The sequence below is a fragment of the Canis aureus genome, chromosome 16 (genome assembly GCF_053574225.1).
Source record: "Canis aureus isolate CA01 chromosome 16, VMU_Caureus_v.1.0, whole genome shotgun sequence".
NCBI classification, from domain to species: Eukaryota; Metazoa; Chordata; class Mammalia; order Carnivora; family Canidae; genus Canis; species Canis aureus.
The window spans coordinates 43875493-43883308 of record NC_135626.1 but is presented as its reverse complement, the minus strand read 5'-3'; the positions used below and the strand labels follow the sequence as shown (position 1 = coordinate 43883308).

The following is a 7816-nucleotide window of genomic DNA, read 5'->3' as shown; positions in this document are numbered from 1 at the left end:
TTGTGAACATAAAAGTTTTTTTGGGGGGATAAACAAAAGCAAAAGATTTTTTTCCACTTATGTAGCCAAGTACCTGGATGTGAAAGCTACACGTGAGCTGGAACCCCAAGCTCAGTGACAAGCTGTGGATGGGAGGGTTTAGTGTCACATGCCGGTGGCTACACAGCTAGGCTCACCCCCAAGGACTCTGGCTCCCATATCTGTTCCCTTTATGTGACCTTTCGCTATCAGAGGGCCATGCTGGGAGAGAGTCAGAATATTATTTTGAGACTTGGGATTAGTACCTAAAACAGCAAAAGAGGAGCTGGAAATATTTGATTTAAACTTCATTGGCTGGAGGAGTCTCCTCTCCAAGAACTGTGAGTTACCAGTGGCTTTAAGCTCTTTCTACTCTTAGCTCTATGTAACACAAATATGAACATATTTCCATTTCTTTACCCCTTGGGCTTATTTCCTGCTAGAGGGAAAGTGCTGACATTCAGAGACCTGGAGGAAATATAGAAAATTGGACTTTAATATCTCTCCGTTGCCCTCCTACTTCTTTTGCAGAGGTAATCTATTCTTTTCCTTCCACAGACTTTCCGCCTTCCAGAGGAGTAATTTTACCATATAGAACACACAATACATACAATAAACATTCTATAGGAATGTAGAATAAATCAGTCTATATGAAATCAAGACAGAAAGAATTGTTAATATATATGGAGTATAGAGTAGACCTCCATTCTTAGGCTGCCAACTTTACTTTATGACTAGGATTTTCTTTCACTCTCAAATGTGCTCACCAGAACCCTTCCTATTATCCCCATTTTTCAGAGGAAAACAAGACCCACCAATACAGACCATCAGATTTTACTGCACGTAACTCACATACATGTATAATTTGAGATTTTTGTCTCAAGCTGAATCTTTTCCACTTTGGTACCATTAAACTTGGTAAAGGCAAAAGGGACCCCAAAAGTAACACCTGCTCTAGTCTCTTTTCCCCTTCCACAGCAGATAACACCCCTGTCAAACAGAAGGAATCCATTCTGTGTTGAGCCAGGGCCTGGGAACGTGTAGACTTTGAGGTTGCAAGAATAAGTACTGATTTTTGTAGATGGACTGACTTAGTGGCTCCAAGTTGCTAGACGTTTGTCTAATCTTCCCTTCAGGGAAGGGCCTTGATTTACTTGCTGTAGGCTCAACCAAGTTTTAAACTTTGAGACCGTAATCCTGTGATCAGAAATCTCTTAATTGGCATACATCCCCCAAAGATCCTATAACCCTGCAGTCATGTTTGCATTCTAAACAGAACATGTGTTTCATACCGTGTGAAAATGCCAACAGAAACTGCCTGCTTAATTTTATCAACCTTCTTTTTTAGAGGGTGCTGACAGCCTTGCAGAGAGGCAGGCCTAGCAGCTTGGCCCGGCAAACCTGCATTCTGTGGCTTTTTTGTTAAGTGGTACATCAGGAGATTAATTCAGCCCAAGTTTTGCATTTGTATTTTGTACCAATGCCCAGAGGTCTTCGGAGCAAAAGCATATTTGATACCTATTTATCGTCGTCATGGGAGCCAAGGTGATATTGACTTTAGTGAGGTCCTTTGAGGAGAGATGATGAGGAACTGGATATATCTGCTCGGTTCTATTTTCACATCTATCTGCTGTTTGCCAAAAGGTTAAGTTTCTCCCACCTCTCTGTCAGCACTTCCCAACCTTTTCCTTCCAGTGGTATGTTTGGTATTACCAAAGGAGTTAAGGCATTGCTCATGGTAGTGATGACAAACATGGCAGAGATATGTACTTGTGTGTCCACTTGCTCTAGTTGAAGATTTCTTTCTGGGCCTTTTAAAATTTCTTATGTTGGTGGGTTGTGGCTTAGAAGGAGAAGCCTGAGTCTTCTAAAAGAATAATACCTGTGGCACCTGGGTGGCTCAGTGGTTGAGTGTCTGCCTTTGGCTCAGATTGTGATCTGGAGATCCTGGGACCAAATTCTGCATCAGGTTCTGCACAGGGAGCCTGCTTCTTCTTCTGCCTATGTCTCTTTCATGAATAAATAAAATAAAAAAAAAATCTGCCTATTGTCAAGTGTGAGAGCCCAAAGACAGGTAATGAATGTCAAAGAAGTAAGGAAGCAAAAGAAGTATATGGAATCCCAAAAGAAAGAAGACCTCTAATAGCCCGGAGCCATCTATGAGGGCAAATGGAAACCATGGGAAACCATGGGAAACCATGGGAAAGTGATGGTTTATTGACCAATCACTTGGATTCTAAGTCTTTTGTCATTTGAAACCTGTTATGGTTTCATCCATTACTTTAATACACTGCTGGGAGCAAAAAAGAGAAATGTATTTAAATGAAGTGTTAAATCTCAAGTTCCAAATTTGTAAATGAGCTTTCCAATGCTATATTTCCTAAGCTTAAAAATATCATTTTTCTGAAAGCAATGCCCAAGATAATTATAACGACAGATTTTTTTTTTTCCTGAAGCACTCTGGGCTTAAAACACACAGACACAGACACATACAGACACACACACAAACACACACACACTTGCCGTCTTCCTTTTTCCTGATCGGTTTTTCTTTCTTACCTCTAAAGTTTGAGTTCCTAATAAGTGCCAAGCACCGTGCTAAACATGTTAGCTAGATTCTTTCAGTAATCCTAAAGTTAATACTGTCTGTATCCCCATTTTACAGGTGAAGCAACCTGTCATGGAGTCATGACACAACTAAAAGTCGAGATCTGTTCCCTGAGCCTCTGCTTTAACTTCCATCTTGCTGTCCTTCCCAGCTAATGAGATTAAATAATAATACATATTCTATAAGCTGCACTTGTTTTTATTCATAGCCACATCTTTTAAAAACAATTTAAGTAGTTTTGGGCAGCCCGGGTGGCTCAGCGGTTTACCGCTGCCTTTGGCCCAGGGTGTGATCCTGGAGACCCAGGATCGAGTCCCACTTCGGGCTCCCTGCATGGAGTCTGCTTATCCCTCTGCCTGTGTCTCTGCCTCTCTCTCTCTTGGTCTCTAATTAAAAAAAATAAAAAAAATCTTAAAAAAAATAAAAAATAAAAACAATTTAAGTAGTTTAAATGTTTTCCTTCTATTTACCTGGGGAAAACTAGATTTTTAGCCAAATTCCAGTGATGATTTTTTTTAATAGTAATAAACTCTGTGTATGATTAGGTATACCTATGGGTAGACATATAGATATATAGGTATATTAAAGGATACAAAAGAAACTGTGATTGCCTCCAAAGGGGGGGGGGGGGGAACCAAACAAGTAACATGGTTGAGGTAAGAACTTGATCTGTTGAAATTTCTTATATGTACTTCTATTACCTAACCAAAAGCCATTTTTTAAATCTAATCCAAATAAACAAGAATAACAGAAATTTATTCTCCTGGAAGAATGTTGGCTTTCAAGTGGATAAGCAATTACTTGTGAAAACTCTTCTGTACCATCAACAGAACATTATTAGCCACATCCTATTTTCTGCCAATTATTACCATTAAAAATTATTTCAAAGCCGGTGATCTGTTAATTACATTCAATTCCTCTAGCATGTGTCATAATTTCAGCCTTTAAATAAAAATAGATGGGTTTTATTTAGATGCATTGATGCATTCTCCAAGGAATTCATGCTTTCTTAAGTCTTAAAGGAAGGTAAAAGTTTGAAAGATCAACCTTATATTTTGGATTTCAACAAAGCAGCACAGACTGTGTGTAGTAGCAGGACAAAGTCACGACTGCTTTTTTTGAGAGCGCTAGCCAACCCCGAGATGCTGTATTTTGGATCTGGGCAACACTATTCACTCGCTCATCCATTCATTCCTTGAATTGTGCTCCATGTTAATTAGGTCCTTTTCAGATGTCCGGTTTCCCTCTGGTGCTGACGATATTTGAAGAATTATGGGAGCAAAGGAAGGCATTTCAACAGAATAACACAAAAGCAGTTCTAGTAACCTATTCAATTGCTAGAGTCCCAGCTGCTCATCACTACCGACAAAATTGTGGGCATGGCACTCTTGATAGTTGCACAAATGCCAGGGATTCTTGTAGACTCAGATGCATCTTAGTTGAGGTTTGTATTTGATCACTGAATCCTTTTTTTTTTTTTTTTTTTTTTTTGTAGCCAGCTGGAGTTTTTGGCTATAATATGTAAACAATTCTTGGATGAATCATGCTGTGGTCATTGTAGACCTCTCACCTGATTGAATAACTAGATCTGTTTTTGTTTCCTTTTTAAAATGGTGAATGACACATCGGTTAGCATGCATAATCTGTGCCTATAGATGCATAATAAAGTACACATGAATAAAATATTCTGCAGGCAGTTAAAACAAACTGCAGGTCTGATTGTCAGGGGTGGCACTACGTAAAATGGCTAAGACTTTGAGCTCTAGGTTTTACAGCCTGGATTTGCCCCTAGTTAGTGCTGTGTCCTGGTGTAGGTTCATTAAATCTCTCTAAGCCTCCGTGTACTCTTGTAGAAAAGGTTTGTTGTGAGGATTAAAGTAAATAACACGAATAAGCTCATAGTACAGTGCATGGTGTTTGGTAATCAATAATGTGAATTTTTAAAAAGGATTTATTTGAGAGAGGGAGACAGAACAAGCAGGGGGAGGAGGAAAGGGTGAGAATCTCAAGCTGATTCTGAGCACAGAGCACCACAGGGGGCTCGATCTCACAACCCCGAGGTTATGATCTGAGCTTAAATCAAAAGTGAGATGCTTAACCGATGAGGCCGCCCAGGCACCCCATAAATGTGCATTTTTATTTTTGTGTTTGAGTCCCTCAGTGTTGCTGAAGACAGGCAGGAGGACAGGGGTAATGGAGGGACCCACGTAGCTGCTCTGTATGGGTGGGCTGAAATAAAAATTTCCTCTGAAAGTTCAGATTTCACCTCCTGCAGGCAAAGTCCTCAGGAACACATTCCTAATCTAGACTTCTACCTCCTTCCCTGCAGAAGCCGTCTGCTTTCCTACGAGGCCCTGAGGTCTGCTCTCTGAACTTTCCCTGGAGGGGGAAATGTTATGCCTTCTTAAACCCCGCCGGCCTACAAAACCAGCTCAAATTTCATAACCATGAAGATCTTCCAAGAAATTACATCCATCCCTCTCTTTTCCCAAATGCCAAGAGAAGAATTAAGTAATTTTTGCCACTCATCTTGGTGGTACATCAGTACTCTAGGCTGCTACGACAAACGGTCACAAGCTTTGTGGCTTCAAGCAACATAACTATATAACTATTATTTTATGGTCTTGTCAACTAGGAGTCTGATATGGGTCTCTTGTGGCTCAGATCAAGGTATCAGCGGGGCTTTTCTTTCCTTTGCATAGAAATCCTTTCCTTGCTCATTCAGGTGTGGGCAGGATTCGTTTCCATGAAGTTGTGGCATTAGGTCCATTTCCTTCCTGGCACTGGCTGGAGGTGGCCCTGAGTTCCTAGAGGGCTCTCTCGGGCCCTTATGCATGGCCTCGACATGTCAGTACACCAGTGGTCTTCTGGAACACTTCTAGCCTTTCTATGTTGCTCTCTTTAGACTCTACTTTCTGCCTACTTCTTCCAATTTTAAGAAGTTGTGATTAGATTGAAACCACCAGGCTAATCCAGGATAATCTCCCCATCTCGAGATTGGTCACCTAGATCACACTTGAAAAGTCTCTTTTTGCCATGTTAGAATGTGGACAATTTTGAGGAGTCCTCATTCTGCCTGCCTAGGTCTTTGACAAAATCAGTTTAGGATGGTAATTATACATACACATGCCTCAACTATATACAGTTTTTTTCCCCCCAGTTGTCTGTGTCTTGCCTCCTTATCAAGATTCTGGAAGGTAGGGAGGAACAAGGTGGGTGCCTCTTACTATTTTTCTGTAGCCCCAACCTGAGCCACCCCCGGTTTCTCAAAGCAAGACAAATGATGGAGAAGACACCTGACAGATTGCTGAGTCATTCGTTCAAGAGGGTCTTTGTAGTCCTAATCTTGTATTGTAAGTAGTCAAATTTATAAAGGATTTATTTTTAATTGGAAGACTGATCTAAGAGATTCCCTCTGATACAGATTCTTCCTTAGGCAAATGCCATGAACTTGACTGACCATGCTTGGAATGATCTAAGTAACAGGTGTCCTGATCTTGAAGCTGAGCTTCAAGGTTAAGTTTGTTGGCTTAGAAATAAAGTTTGTCCTAACAGCATTTATTAAAATCACGCATTCCAGCAATGGCAAAGGAGACAAAGTGCCCTTTGCACGACAGACATTTGTTCTCCAGGAAACAGTATTTAAATGTCCTTCATGTTTACATAACTTTATGAGTGGGGTGATTACTTTTTTTTAACCTGTATAATCTATTAAAATATTAGAACCTCCCCTCTTAGCTTTCTCTGATGATATTCGCTCATAATTCTTCCTACATCTATCCTGTTTTTCTAAGTAAAGCAAATTTTTAAAAAAGCAATTTCTAACATTTGCACATTTTTTTTCACTGGAATTTTCTTTCATTTCTTACTGGGAAATTGTCTAATTATTGAAACTCCACTCAAGTTCTTCTACAAGGAAGTCTTCCTTTATCCCTTCTCACCTACATGAAGCATGAAGCATGTCAGAGTATTTTGTATCCCTAGTGATGAGTGCTATGGTTGACATCCTAAAACTAAAATATGTGTATATCAGTTGACTAATAATGGCAATCACAGGAAAAAAATGAAATGACAAGGTTACATCTTTGGCTCTAGAATCTAATCCTAATCAATTGCTCCTTCCCTCTCACCCCAGCACAATATTATTTAGTTTTGCTTGTTTGTCCAATGTTTATAATGACTCTGTGGTATCTGACAACTTTGACTTTTTTTTTTTTTTTAAGATTTTGTTTTTTCATGAGAGATACACAGAGAGAGGCAGAGACATAGGCGGAGGGAGAAGCAAGCTCCCCACAAGGAGCCTAATGTGGGACTTGATCTCAGGACCTCAGGATCACGATCTGAGCCAAAGGCAGATGCTCAACCACTGAGCCCCCCAGGCACCCCAACGACTTTGACTTCAAAGAAACCTTTCTTCTGTTGCAGACCTCATAAAAACATTATTCTTGAAAGCCCTTTCTTGTGGTACAAATGAATGTTAGAATCCCCAAGTAAAAGTAGAACTATTTCACTCAAAGCTAGTGAGGAATTCTGACATTCAGCTGACTGACTCTATAACTCGAAGTCTCCACAGCGTGCTGCACCCCACTTACTACATCATGTACAAACGGTCTGCTTCATTACAATAGCCTTTATCACTCCAAGAGAACTAGCAGACCATGTCTCACAATGGTATTATCTACCTTTGGTCCCAGTTTAAATTTAAAAAAGATGGCTTTGTCCTACTACCAAAGCATCATTTTGCATCCTCCAAATGCAAACTACATCCACCATTTGCCTTTACAACGAAATTTAAAATTCTCTCAGTAAGTAGTAGTAAACCTTACATAAAGCCTGGGAGGTAGAATGGGGTAAGGGGTCACCATATATGAATGTGCTTATTCACCTATTAGTTTCTGTAGAACATTCTGTCCTGAGGCAAATCCTCAATATAATAAAATCATTTAGGAAAAAACAACTACCACCAGCCTGCACTTGGCTACTGATCACGGATTTCAATATTGTATTCTCCCGGAAACCAAAAAAAGAAAAATGATCTCAGAAAGGCCTGTTGTTTTGGCAAGCAGTGAAATGCAATTGCATTTCTACATATTGAGTAGCAGTTGGAATTTTATAAATGGTTAATGCTGGGACGACTCCAGGAGGCATTAGAAATATTAGAGTGGGTAGCGCATTACAGCTCAGCAATTC

General features: G+C 40.0%; 1 long non-coding RNA gene across 1 annotated transcript in view; it reads left to right on the top strand.

Moving 5' to 3' along the window:
- Positions 1 to 228: 228 nt before the first annotated feature.
- LOC144285369 (uncharacterized) overlaps positions 229 to 7816 on the top strand; it is a 109650-nt gene continuing 102062 nt past the window's right edge. The window contains exon 1 of the long non-coding RNA XR_013353645.1: positions 229 to 359. This is a non-coding gene — a long non-coding RNA (uncharacterized LOC144285369). The remainder of the gene's footprint in view (positions 360 to 7816) is intronic.